Source organism: Miniopterus natalensis, chromosome 6, assembly GCF_054644295.1.
Source record: "Miniopterus natalensis isolate mMinNat1 chromosome 6, mMinNat1.hap1, whole genome shotgun sequence".
Lineage (NCBI taxonomy): Eukaryota > Metazoa > Chordata > Mammalia > Chiroptera > Miniopteridae > Miniopterus > Miniopterus natalensis.
The window spans coordinates 40853425-40866302 of record NC_142086.1 but is presented as its reverse complement, the minus strand read 5'-3'; positions in this window follow the sequence as shown (position 1 = coordinate 40866302).

Genomic DNA, 12878 nt, shown 5'->3' with positions numbered 1-12878 from the left:
GCAATATTTTTATTCATACTTTGCTTTGTTTGCCTCATGGATCTATTTTAAATAATTAAAAATGAACGTTGTTAAGTACTTGTGTAAATTAATAAATTAATTAGAATTAAATCCATTTCAAGTGAAATAAAATATTACTTCACTTGAGGAATGCAATAACATTTCACATTTTTCTACTGTTACTAAATGTAGTCTATATTTTAAAGAATTACTGGTTTTAAGCAGTTGCCATAGTGAAAAATAAATCAGTAAAACCAGAATTGGAATTAGAAAGATTTTTCTCTACTGGTCTCCACTGGAATGATTGTGGAGCTGAAAATTATAAGCAACAAACAACACTTGAGAGTAGAAAACCTCTTGTAGTTGGTATTTGAGAGTGTTTCAATTTTGTTTTGCTTCTTTCTCTCCTTGATTCTTTAATTAATGCATTCCCTCCCACTGATTTCTCCCACATTTCCTCCAGGCCTACCCCAGCTCCTGCTGGCTGGAGAGGAGACCCTCACAGAGAACTGAGAAGTGTATCACTTGCATCACAAAAACTACCAGAGCTCAAAAGGACTTGATGGTCTTCTCATTTCACAGATAAGGAGTAGTTTAGAGTCAGAGCCAGGACTGGCACAAAGGGTCTTCTGACATCAAATCTCATTTATTTCCCCACTAAATCATACTTTCCCATTACAAATGACCTGAACATATCCTGAATATTATGCTTTTACATGATCTCCTAACTCCCAAAGGAAGCTGATCAAAGCAGAAAGGCCAGGCCCGGCTGGAGTGGCTCAGCGGTTGAGCACCCATCAATGATCCAGGAGATCGTGGTTTGATTCCCAGTCAGGGCACATGCCCAGGTGTGGGCTCGATCCCCAGTGGGGGGAGTGTAAGAGGCAGATAATCAGTGACTCTCTCATCACTGATGTTTTTATCTCTCTCCCTCTCCCTTCCTCTCTCTCAAAATCAATAAAGATATATTTTAAAAAAACAGCACAGCAACAACTATAAAAAAAAACAAAGAAACCTAAAGGCCAGTTCTGGTGGAGATTAGAAATTGGTGGAAGGTCGCTCTGATACCAGTACAGCTGTGGGCATCTGCTGAATTCCCAAGGAGTTCTCTGCTCACTCACCCCTCCTGCTGTACTTGGAATGCTTGCAGCTATAACAGAGTTGTGTTTGTAAGACAGGCACCCTTGGCACTGGTAGTTCCTACAATTGCAGTAACTGTTTTCAGTGGTTTTTATAAAGTTCCATGTAAAGTTTCTAAGAGGAAACCTAAATTCTTAGTTATATACACACTTGTTCTGGATGAGGAGATTAATATGCATGTTCCAGGTTTTTAAAAGTAAGCTTATTATTTAATATAGAATTTCAATGTTCAAAGCTAAAAACTAGTCATTTGAAATTATAGATTCGAACCTAATAGCAATATTTAAGGTGCAATTTGAAGAAAAAGTAATACCTTAGTCCACACTGGCATACTTTTAAACTGCTATATATTTAATATATAAGTTTGTTTTTCAGTCAGTGTTCATGCTAATAAACTTTATAGATTGCCCTTCTTAAAATGCTCTTTGCTTTTGCACTTTACGTCTCCTAGATTATGTTTGATGTTCTGTTCGTTCTAATGACTAGATCCTTGGTCCACAGAGGTCTTACCACAGTGGGCATAGTAGCAGAGTGGGGCGGTGTGTATGTGGTCCTGGTGACTCAGTCAGGACAAGCAAGCAGCCAGAGGTACAAGTGATAGCTCCAAATCCTGATGTGCAACACGTTGTATCTTCTAGGCTTTATATTCCTAGTGTGGAAAACTAGTATCATTCCCAAACTACTTCATGGAGCTGTGAGGATAATATGAGAGCATATTATTGCACATTGTAAAATAAATTAACTGTGTCCTGGCCTGTGTTGCTCAGTTGGTTGGAGCGTGGTTCTGTACACCAAAAGATGGTAGGTTTCATTTCCGGTCAGGGCACATCCCCAGGTTGCTTGTTCAAACCCCTTTCAGGAGCATGATAGGAAGCAACCTATTGATGTTTCTCTCTGTCTCTTCCTCTCTCTAAAAAATATAATAAAATAAATAAAAAGAAAACAGGAAAAGAGGGATGGAGGAAGAGAATAATATGAACTAAAGAAATAAGTTATGGAGGAGAGGAGAATACCAGGGGCTTAGGATGAATCAGGCTCATAAGTGCAGTATTGATGTAGGAGTCTTATTTTTTTTCTTAAAAAGTTGGCATTTCAGCCCACTGCGTACGGCTGTGAAAAATGTGCCAGAACTTTTTTCACATATTGCAGTAGCAGATTTTGATAGAGAGATTGGACAGTGACATTAGTTTTAATCTTGGCATTACTAAAAATAGACTAGGCATACATGCACTGGGCTTTGTAAACTAAGCATCCATTCCAATGGTATGGATTATCACTATAGTCTAATAATGCGTATGGGAGGTTTGGTTGTTGAGTGCAGTTTTTATTCATTGGAAAAGGGGGGATCTTGTAGATTAAAATGGAGAGCTGCCCATGAGAGGCAATTCTGGGAGGCTACTGTTTCAGTCTTTTCAATATCTTGATGTTTCTTAGAAGTTTTTTTAAAAAAATTATTGATTTTGGAGAGAGAGTGAGAGAGAGAGAGAGAAAAACATCGATTTGTTGTTGCACTTAATTATGCATTCCCTGGTTGATTCTTGTATGTGCCTTGAGCAGGGATCGAACCCACAACCATGGAGATTCGGAATGATGCTCTAACCAACTGAGCTACCCAGACAGGGCCAAAAGTCTGTTGTTTTTATATATAAGGTTAGGGTAGGGAGTAAGGAAAACAGGAGGAAATAATTCCTTTAGTTGGAGAGTAAATATACTATGATAAATATTTGTAGGGCATTTTATATTTGCCTTTTTAAATCCCAACAATTGAGTGATTCTCACACATGTTTATGTATTTTACTGCTTTTATCCTTAACTATCTGTTTTACCTTCCTCTTCTGTCCTTTATCAAGTGTACCCCCATTTAGTCTCTATTGTCATCCGCGCCATTACCTCTGAAAGCCACCCGGGGTGGACATGTAAACATGGCATGTGGATAGAGGTAGTTTTGTCTGATATTTTCTTTGTACACCAAGTTTTCTTCAAAGCAGTAACTAAAGCTTTTTGCCCTTTTCAAACTCTCTGATCCTCCGGAGGTTATTTTCAGCGAAGTGGTGAGAAGGAAGAGTTCCAACACGATTGGTTTAATAGAGCTGTGATGCGAAACATCTCACAACATGCTGTCTGCCTGAAATGGCCAATCACGAGAGCATTAAAATCAGAGTGGGAAGAAAGCCCGGCATTCCAAAGAGGCGCCTGAATTAAAGAGTGACGGCAGCTTCCCATTCCTGAGCCGAAAAAGAAAAGTATTATAGGATGAGAAACAGTCAGAGAAACATTTGAAGGTGTCATCATCAAAGAGCTATAGACAGCTTCAGCCATAAATTTAGTGCTAGGATGTGTCCCACTAATGGCCAGTGAAATGAAAAGAAAACCTTCATATTTATTTTGCTTACCTATCTACTTCCTCCATGGGACCTTTTTTCTTTTCTGTACCTATATTTTCCTCTTATCGTCACAAAACTCTACTCTCTTAATATTTTAATGGTGTATTCCGGTTCCTTCTCCTGGGCTATTTATTAACTGCTTTAACTGCTCTCCGAGTATTATTCATCGACATGCTCTAAAGCTGCCTGTCTGGGAATGACAAATCTAGCCCGAGGGCAGGGGTTTTCTAAGAGATTACTGTCTAAGAAGTATGGCACTGAAGGCAGCAAGCATATGGAATCGCAGGTGACTGAAATACAATGTGGAATAACCTGATACATTGTTAGCAGTGAGTTCCGCTAGAATTGTGGGAGTGGGCAGTCCTGAATCTTTGGGTGATTGTCTCTGTCCCAAGGTCACTTAACCCAGGAAGGCAAAAACAGAAACTTGGGTTTCAGTGGTATGGTGTCATTCATGAAATGTTCAGGAAGTTGTTTTACAAATCAGAATCCCAGTTAAAACAATATTTCCGTTATTACAAATTTGTATGCATGAAAGTGTACGTACAAATATAGGCAATGTCTTTAAGCATAAAGAAGAAAATAAATAGGTCTGATTCCATGGCTTGGAGGGAACTACTGCTCTTCTGATGTCTAGATTTCCAATCTGTGAATACATGAGCATATATATTTAAAAAACAAGGTGTCATAATACTCGCCTTGATTTATAATCTACTTTGTCTGGAATACATTGAGAACTGAAGGAAGGAATTGGAGGAAATGTGTATACAAATCTTTTAAAGAGTTTATCTGTGACTGAGGCTGGGAGCTAGGTTGGGGGGAGAGGGAACAACTGAAGAATCTGTGTTTTTGAGATGGTGACAGGGAGTAGGGTCACAGAAACTATGGACCTGGGCTTTAATGGAATGAGAACCATGTCCTGTGTTGTAACAGGAAGAAAAGAAGGCATAGATGCAGGTGGGTTTAAAAACAGACAAAGTGACAAGAAAACAAAGAAAGTCAGTGTTGCTGATTTGCCCTTGTCTTTTCTAGTGAAGTTCAAGGGAAAGTCTTCAACTAATCAAAAATGAAGACAGGGGTATAGGGGTTTTGAGTGAAGAAGAGAGTGTGTGAAAGTTTCTCGGTGAATAGAATAGTGACTTGTCCAGCACACTCTGGTGGGATTGTCAGACAGTATTGAGCTCAGATTTGCAGCTCATACTTGTACATTTAAAAGGATCTCACTTACATGTAGAATCTAAAGAACAAACTAAACTGATGAACAAAATAGATCCAGTGACATGGAAGCATGGAACAGACTGAGGAATCTCAGAGGGAAGGCGGGGGTAGGTGGGTAGGGTGGGGAGAGATTAACCAAAGAATTTACATGCATATACGAATAAGCCCTGGACACAGACTATAGTGCGGTGAAGGCCTGGCAGGGGGGAGGGTGCGGGATGGAAGGGGTCGATGGGGAAAGAAAGAGAACACCTGAAATACTTTCAACAATAAAGATAAATTAAAAAGGAAAAAAAAAATAAAACCAGTTTGCTCGGTGGTGTGGTTCTTGTAGAAATCTTTAGCTGTTTAGATGCAAGTACAGCAAAGGTTAATGATACAGTTCTTTCAGAGTTGGAGTTTTGCCAGGTGCCTGTAACAGGAAGCTGAGAGCATTTGCAGGAAAATGTTAATAATAACAGAAAAGCAAGAAAGTGGAGACACAGGAGGGTAAATGGGATATTTGGGAAATCAAAGTATTTTGGCAGCGGGAGGACCAGAGCAAATTGCGAGGAAAGTTCAAAAGTAGTAGTGAAATATCAGAATGTTTAATATTGAGTTTCCGGGGAGCACAAGGTCCTCAGTGTGCCCTTGCCGTGTACCTGATTTGATGTAAGGCTAGCGGAGGAAGATGAAGGCGGTGGAGGAAAAGAGAGGCCGGCTGAGTGATTCATGAATGCCCACGTTGAATTCACTGCGAAAATGGCAACTGTTGTGGTGAGAGGAGCGATGTGGTAGAATTTTTGATGAAATGAAGTGATAAGGAGACAGGGAGGCCACTGTAGCAAGTTGGGCAAGGCTGTGATTTATTCAGATGGTGCGCATTTTAAAGGTGTCGTGGGTTTTGAAGGGGAGGGGTGATAATAGCCTGGAAGCCACAAGGGGAAGCAAGGAGGACACTAACCTCACTTTCTGGTTCTGCGGTAATAGTGTATAAAAGATGAGACACAGCCTCTGCTTGCGAAGGTTATGGAAGAAACTGTGCTCAGAGAGAATTGAGTTTCAGCTCAGATAAGGTGGCAAAAGGAGTGTTCTGAGAAATTAACAGTGGGAAAAAGCTTGGGGAAGAGAAGAGGTAGAAACTGAGCCTGAATAGGAGATGAGCGGAAAATATAGAGATGAGTCTGGGTTAAAATACATGGCCAGAGAGACCTAGGTTACTGGTGGTGACGAGGCAAGCAAGGATGACAGTCACTGGTGGTGCTCTCCTGATGGGCTTGAGATGGGTGCTATTCACAGGGCTGTGGCTCCCTGAGGCTTAATTATCATGGAACTTCTTAGGCCTTAGAGTTATTAAAGAAGGAAAAGGGTGAGCCAACGCAGCTTCACTTCATCTATTTTATATGTGAATTTGCTCCTAGGCTCTTGTGTGAAGGAAGTGTCATACGGCTTTAAAAAAATTAAACTACCATTAAAGGCTGTCCATCATCAAGCCTCATTTAGACAAATCCCTGGGAAATCAAGAAAGGGATTCATGAACTTTGTGTTTTTCCCATCCTCTCTTTCACACTGAAAATGTAGATTTGATCATAAGTGGGTCTTCAGCTGAGAATTAGAACAGAGGAAGCAACAGTGGGCAGGAGACAGGGAGTCAACTTGAGTAAGCAGAGAATTCTGGTTTTGTTTTTCTTGTCAGACAGGATGTGAAATTTCTTGTCGGGAAAATATCACTGCAAAGTGGGGACAGTCCTATCTATTAGGGGAGATTTGTACACACTAACTTCCATTCTAGGCTCAGGGGGCTGAGAGCCAGGACAGACATGTCTTAATGGTACCAACTCACAAGCACGTTGAAATATGCCTCAATCCCCTTCCTCTCCACCCTGCACATCAGATGACAGCAGCTTCTCTTAGCTAACATTTCATTCCGTGGACAAGTTTAGGCAGTGAGACAGTCCATTTTATTCTTCCCTAGACCAGTTATTTTCCATCGTGGAGACTGTGCTGTCAGTGATATTAGATCTCTCAGCCACTCCCACCCCCCTTCTTACTGTTCTTTTTTTCATCTGAAGTAACAACATCTGGATAATTAGAATGATTAGCGTTCTTTTATAGCTAGAATTCTTGAACATTTGTGTTGGCTGAGATAATGGAATTTCCCCTCACATAATCTATCTTTAGCAATGCTCAGAATTATAATTTTCATATTGGGCAAACTCTGTTCTTGCTCTTGGGGCAAAGACCCACACTATCTCTGAGCATAGACGAGAAGTGACTTCCTAAGCCAACACCTGCCATAGAAGTTCCCCTTATAGAAGTGTTCTATAAATCAATGATCATCACTGTTTCCTTGATCATACCATTTAGCCAAGCATTTTAGGTATAACTCTGATGCTCTCTCATCCTCTTATTAGACTGGCTTTCTCCTGTTTATCCAACCTTTACGCCAGGTTATGTGCTGTTTCTCTTTGTACTCAGCACACTGTTTTTCCCCTTATCACTAATATAATTTTTGTTATTGCTTATTTAGTTATGTGTGTCTGTTTGGGAGAAAGGAGTACATACCCCGTTCTTTTTTTTTTTTAATTCTCACCTGAGAATATGTTTATGGATTTTAGAGAGAAACAGAGAGAGAGAGAGAGAGAAACATCAATGTGAGAGAAAAACTTCAATTGGTTGCCTCCTGAGTGCCAAGACCAGGATCAAACCCACAACCTTTTGGTGTACAGGACAATGCTCCAACTAACTGAGCCACCTGGCCAGGGCAACCTTGTTCATTTTTATGCCCATAGTAGCCAGCTCCTGTTTCAAATATATGCTTCATATATATTTATTGAATAAATGCCACCTTTTTGAATTTGGAATATTAGTATTTGTAAGAATTCATTTTGAAACTGCTCATGAAGTTACTTCAATCTGTGTTCTCTCATCTTCAATAGGTTAATTTTTTTTAGTTTTATAGCTCTAGGCTAATTTTTAAAATATATATTTTTATTGATTTCAGGGAGAGGAAAGGATAAGAAGAGAGAGAGAGAGATAGAAACATCAATGATGAGAGAGAGTCATTGATTGGTTTCCTCCTGCCCACCCCCTACTGGGGATCAAGCCTGCAATCTGGGCATGTGCCCTGACCACAAATTGAACTGTGACCTCCTGGTTCCTGGGTCAATGTTCAGCCACTGAGCCACATCAGCCCCACAACTCTAGACTAATCTCAGTGCCAGATATTCAGAGGTCAGTCAATATTCACTAATTGAACAGTAAGAATTCATTTACAGTGGGCATTCAAAGTTGGGAAAGGAGTTCTGGAAAGGAAACCAGAGACATAGTTCTCTTGGAGGCTTAACAACGCCCCCATGTTTATAAGAAACTGCTTTAGATTTCCTCTTCTGGTTCCTTACTTCCATCTTCTTTTTTCCTCCATTAAGTCTGAAGAAACTAGGTTTTACTATTTTATTATCAAGAAATTATTTTTATTAATACAATGCGATGTCTTTGAATGCAATGTCTATGGATATTCCTGAGCAGATTGGTTTTAATTGAGAAAGGATACATTAATTCAGGAGTTAGACCCCTTTCCTACTTTTCGTATACTATCGATTGAACTTCAAGTCAAGATCTAGTGCTGATGCTTAGGAAATGAAATTTGATACTGCTGTGCCAAAGGACAAATCAAAACGTGTTCCTTGTGGATGCAAGACAGTTGTTTCAAGTCCAGGTTAGACTATGAGTGACAGAGTATAAGCCATGTGGCAATTGGGGTTTTAAAATATAAAAAAGACTGAAATCAAATCTGTAGAATCAACATAAAATCAAAAATCCATGCAAATGCCCCTATAGGAGTATGATTATCAGGTAAGGAACAGGAACAGGTAAGTAGGTCACACTTTTTTAAAGCTACAAATGTCTTGCCATTAAATGAATGAGAGGCTTCACCTGCCTGCCTCTGTAGGATGCCCATAGTTATGACTGGATCAGGTGGTCTTTGGCAACAGATGCTGCTTGCCATTCCCTGGCACTTGGCATCATTTGTCTTGTAGAATTCATCCAGAGAGGAATATACTTGAAGGAATGAATTATTTGATGTTTAGGACCAGAACAGATTTTGTTCATTTCAAACTATCACTGACTCTTTTAAATTTATAATGGTCAATGGGCTTATATTTCAGATTTTATATCTTCTTGGGAGCTATATTACTTTCATTTTAACATTTATTGAGGGTCTACTATACACTGAGCACTGAGACAGCTACTGGCTCACTCTAGTATGTATGAATTAAAGATTATGTTCTAGTAGAATAAGAACAGATATGTAATCAGAAGTTCAATAAAGTGTATAAAGAGAACATGAAGGAGAAGTACTAAAACCCAATTTAAAGCTCCAGAATGGGCTGCCCTAGCACAGTACCTAAACTGATCTCTTTAAGGATGAATTTGCCTTTGCCTTCTGAGGAAGAAGGGGAAGCTATTCCAGGTAGAGAGAAGGTTATGGACAGAGGATGGAGATGAGTGTGTGTGTGTGTGTGTGTGGTGGAGAGCAGGGTAATTAGAAGCCTGTCCAAAGACCATAGGAAAGGAAATAGTGAGTTAATCAAGGCTTTGATTATGAAAGGTCTTTTATGCTATATTAATGAACTTGGAATTTATCTCGAGACAGCGATTTATGCATAAAGGATGTGATGTCAAACCTTCATTCAGGAGACTCTGAAAAGCAGGTATTTCAAGAAAACAAGATGATACAGAATAGTAGTCTAATGTATTAATCTTGATATGAGCTATAAGGACCTGGAATAGAGTTTTTTTTTAAAGTGGGGAAGGAGAAGTATTTGTTTCACCAATTATGCAGTTATGCTGCTATTACTACTTATGAGGCTTATACAGGAAATAAAAAAAGTTAAGTGTTGAAAATATATTTGGATAAGTTGAATGGCAGATACATGCTGGGTTCTTAAAATAACTAAGGTATTTAGAGATTACCCATTGAGATAGATATGAGAATCAGGCCAAGAGTAAGTTACAACCTGAACCAAGGCAGATGGGATTGGATCTGTGTGCAAGGAAGTGGAAGAGAAAGGAAGAAGGGAGTAGAGGATTTTTTTTCTTTTCTTATCTGGAACCGCACCCACGGAAAGCTTCAGTTGACAGTTACCTTCTGTGTAAGATCTGCTACACAGCGGCCTCTACTGCGTTTCCATGCTGTCAGTTTACACCTATTCTGATATAAGATTAACACTGCTAATTTACATACACAGAATTCTAGAGGAAGAGTTTACTTTTATCCGAATTTAAAGATGTCATTCATATGCTGCCTGACCTCATTTCTGTTAAAATGTCCCCTGTCATTCTCATAGTTGTTCGTTTGAATCCATTGTGTCTTTTTTCTTCCCTCTGACTTCTTTAAACTTTTCTCTTTGTCTTTTGTTTTCAGTAGGTTTGGTATATTCTGCCCAGGTGTTGTTTATTTATTTATCTATTTTTTTATTTATCTTACTTGGAGTTTGTATAGCTTCTTGACTCAGCAGCTTGATGCCTTTGATCTGATGTGAAATATTATTTGCCAGTGTCTCCTCAGATATTGCTTTTGTTCCCATTATCTTGGATTAGGCATGTATTAGAGCTCTAGTTTGTTGTAACAAATCTATTATTAAATCATATACTAAGTCATAATTTCCATATTGCGTTTTTTAGTATAGAGTTTCTATTTCATTGTCTTTTTTTAAAAATTAGTTCATAGGTTTAATTCTCCATCTTTTCATCTATTTTTTGAAAATAGTCGTAGTTATTTTAAATAAATGCTCCAATGCTTGTTTTTCATCCGTGGATCTCTTTCTATTGTCTGTTTTTTCCCCTCAAAGGTCTGAATCTTTTCTTTCTATTTTCTGACATAACTGGTGATTTTTTTATTGAGTGCCAGACATTGTGAATGGCAAATTTTGGAGGCTCTGAATGATATAAGAAAAACAATATTTTTCTTCAGAGAAAATTTAATTTTTCTTTGGAAGACAGTTATGTTAGTTTCTTAACTTTGAAAATTATTTCCTTACTAATGAAACAAGATTTTCTTAATCACCTACCTATGAAATTGTAATAACACACATATACTATGTATTAGTTTATGAATGTCTATCTATCTGTGATTTTTACAAAAAATTATTAAGTAAAAATTTATTCTTTTTTATTTAATACAGGGCTAAGAATGACAATAAAATTTTTAAGTTAAGAATTAAATTTAAAAAGCTATTAAGCCTGGCCGAGCATGGCTAAGTGGTTGAGTGTCCACCTAGGATCCAGGCGATTGGAGTTCGATTCCTGGTCAGGGCACATGCCCGGGTTGTGGGCTGCAGCCGATCAATGACTCTCATCATTGATGTTTCTATCTCTCTTTCTCCATCTCCTTTCCTCTCTCTGAAATCAATAAAGATATATTAAAAAATAATAATAATAAAAAGCTATTAACACGTAATACTGAATTTGTGACTTTTAATGTATTAAAATATAAACGCAAGTGAGCAGTTTATATAAATATATAATAATAATAACATTGCAATCACATTGAAAATTATTTAAGACTAATATTTCTGCATTAAAAATTGACAACATTAAATTCAATTGTTAAAATTATTTTTAATCAATTTAATTTAAACTTTGGTACAATGTGAAAAAATAACTAAGTCTTCCAGGTATCCATTCAGATATTTTTGACATATGTTCTTCTAAGCACTTTACATAATTAATGATGTTTGAATAACTTTTGTAGAATGAAATAATAAAATATAAACAATTTTTATTTAATTTTATTTAAGCTCATGTCACACTCAAAAGCAGTGAAGATAAACATGGACAGTGTCTATAGGGCACTCGTGTTTTGGATACATGCAAGCCATCTCTTAAAATGACACTGATATTGAGCAATCAAGAGATAGTCTTTCACTTACAACCATCTATTTACTATAGCACTGATCTTGCATACATGTTGTGTATCTTTGTGAACTCAATGTCAGTGTTCCTTATATAATACTCAAGAAAACCCAATGACCGAAAATAAATATTAAGGGACAAGATTTTGTTGAGTAGAGTTGAGTTTTGGAGGAAAAATAACTAACATCTAAGATTTTTTTTCCCCCCACCCAAGGACCAATCTTTATTACCCCTTTGGAGAATGCGTGGATTAGGGAGTGATCTTCTGAATCCAATAAGACATTGAGATGATTTCAGGCTAATTTTCAATTTGCGAGAACCAATCTTTGGGGATGCCTGCCCTCATTCCCAGGCTGTACACTTCCAGATATCCCAATAAAAAGCCTTTGGCTGGCTCTGAACTCCATTTTTTTTTTTTTTTTTTGTCTTTCTGTTATCTTGACACTATTGAAAGCTCTGCTTAGCTTTGTAGCCCTCTCTACTATTAGTTGCTTCTCCCCCCTACCATCCCCTAGGTCTATTGCTTAGTATAATTTAGGAATTTTCAAATGTCTCAAGGGAAGAAATGGCATAGAAAGAAGGGTTCACCTCTCTGCAGTTCCTTTTTTTCCCTTCATTCTCAGCCCCTTGATGCCTTGACTACCTTGCTAATCCTGAGCTTCATTTTTCATCCCTCACATCTCATTAGTCTGTCAAAAGTTTTGAGTTCCTACTTTCTGTTTTCACTCTTCATCCTGCACAGTTTACAAACTGGCAAATGTCTTGAGGGGAAACGTAGTGCAGAAAGTTGGACTCACCTCAATACTTTTTTTTCTTCTTCTCAAGATCTTGGATTATTAAATGATGGCTGCTTTGATTGCTCTCTGATCCATTCATATAATTTTTGTATTTTATCCAGCTTTTATAGTCATTCACAGTAGGAGAGTTAGTCTGTTACAAGTTACTTTATCATAGCTGGAAGCAGAAGTCCCAATCCAATGATGTGGATTAGTTGGAGGTTTGATTAACTTCTGCAGAGGACACTTAGAAAAGCTCAAGGCTGGATAGATAGATGTATAAACAAAGATTGAATTTTGAAGTAACTACTATAATTTGTAAATTTATTTGTTCTCTTAAGATGAGTCTCAAATATTTTTTCATGAGGTTATTCATATACTACATTTTAATAGAAATCATTGGGGAAGTGGAATTAATGTTAAAATGTTGGCTTTATACACACCTTTAAACTGTATTATGAAA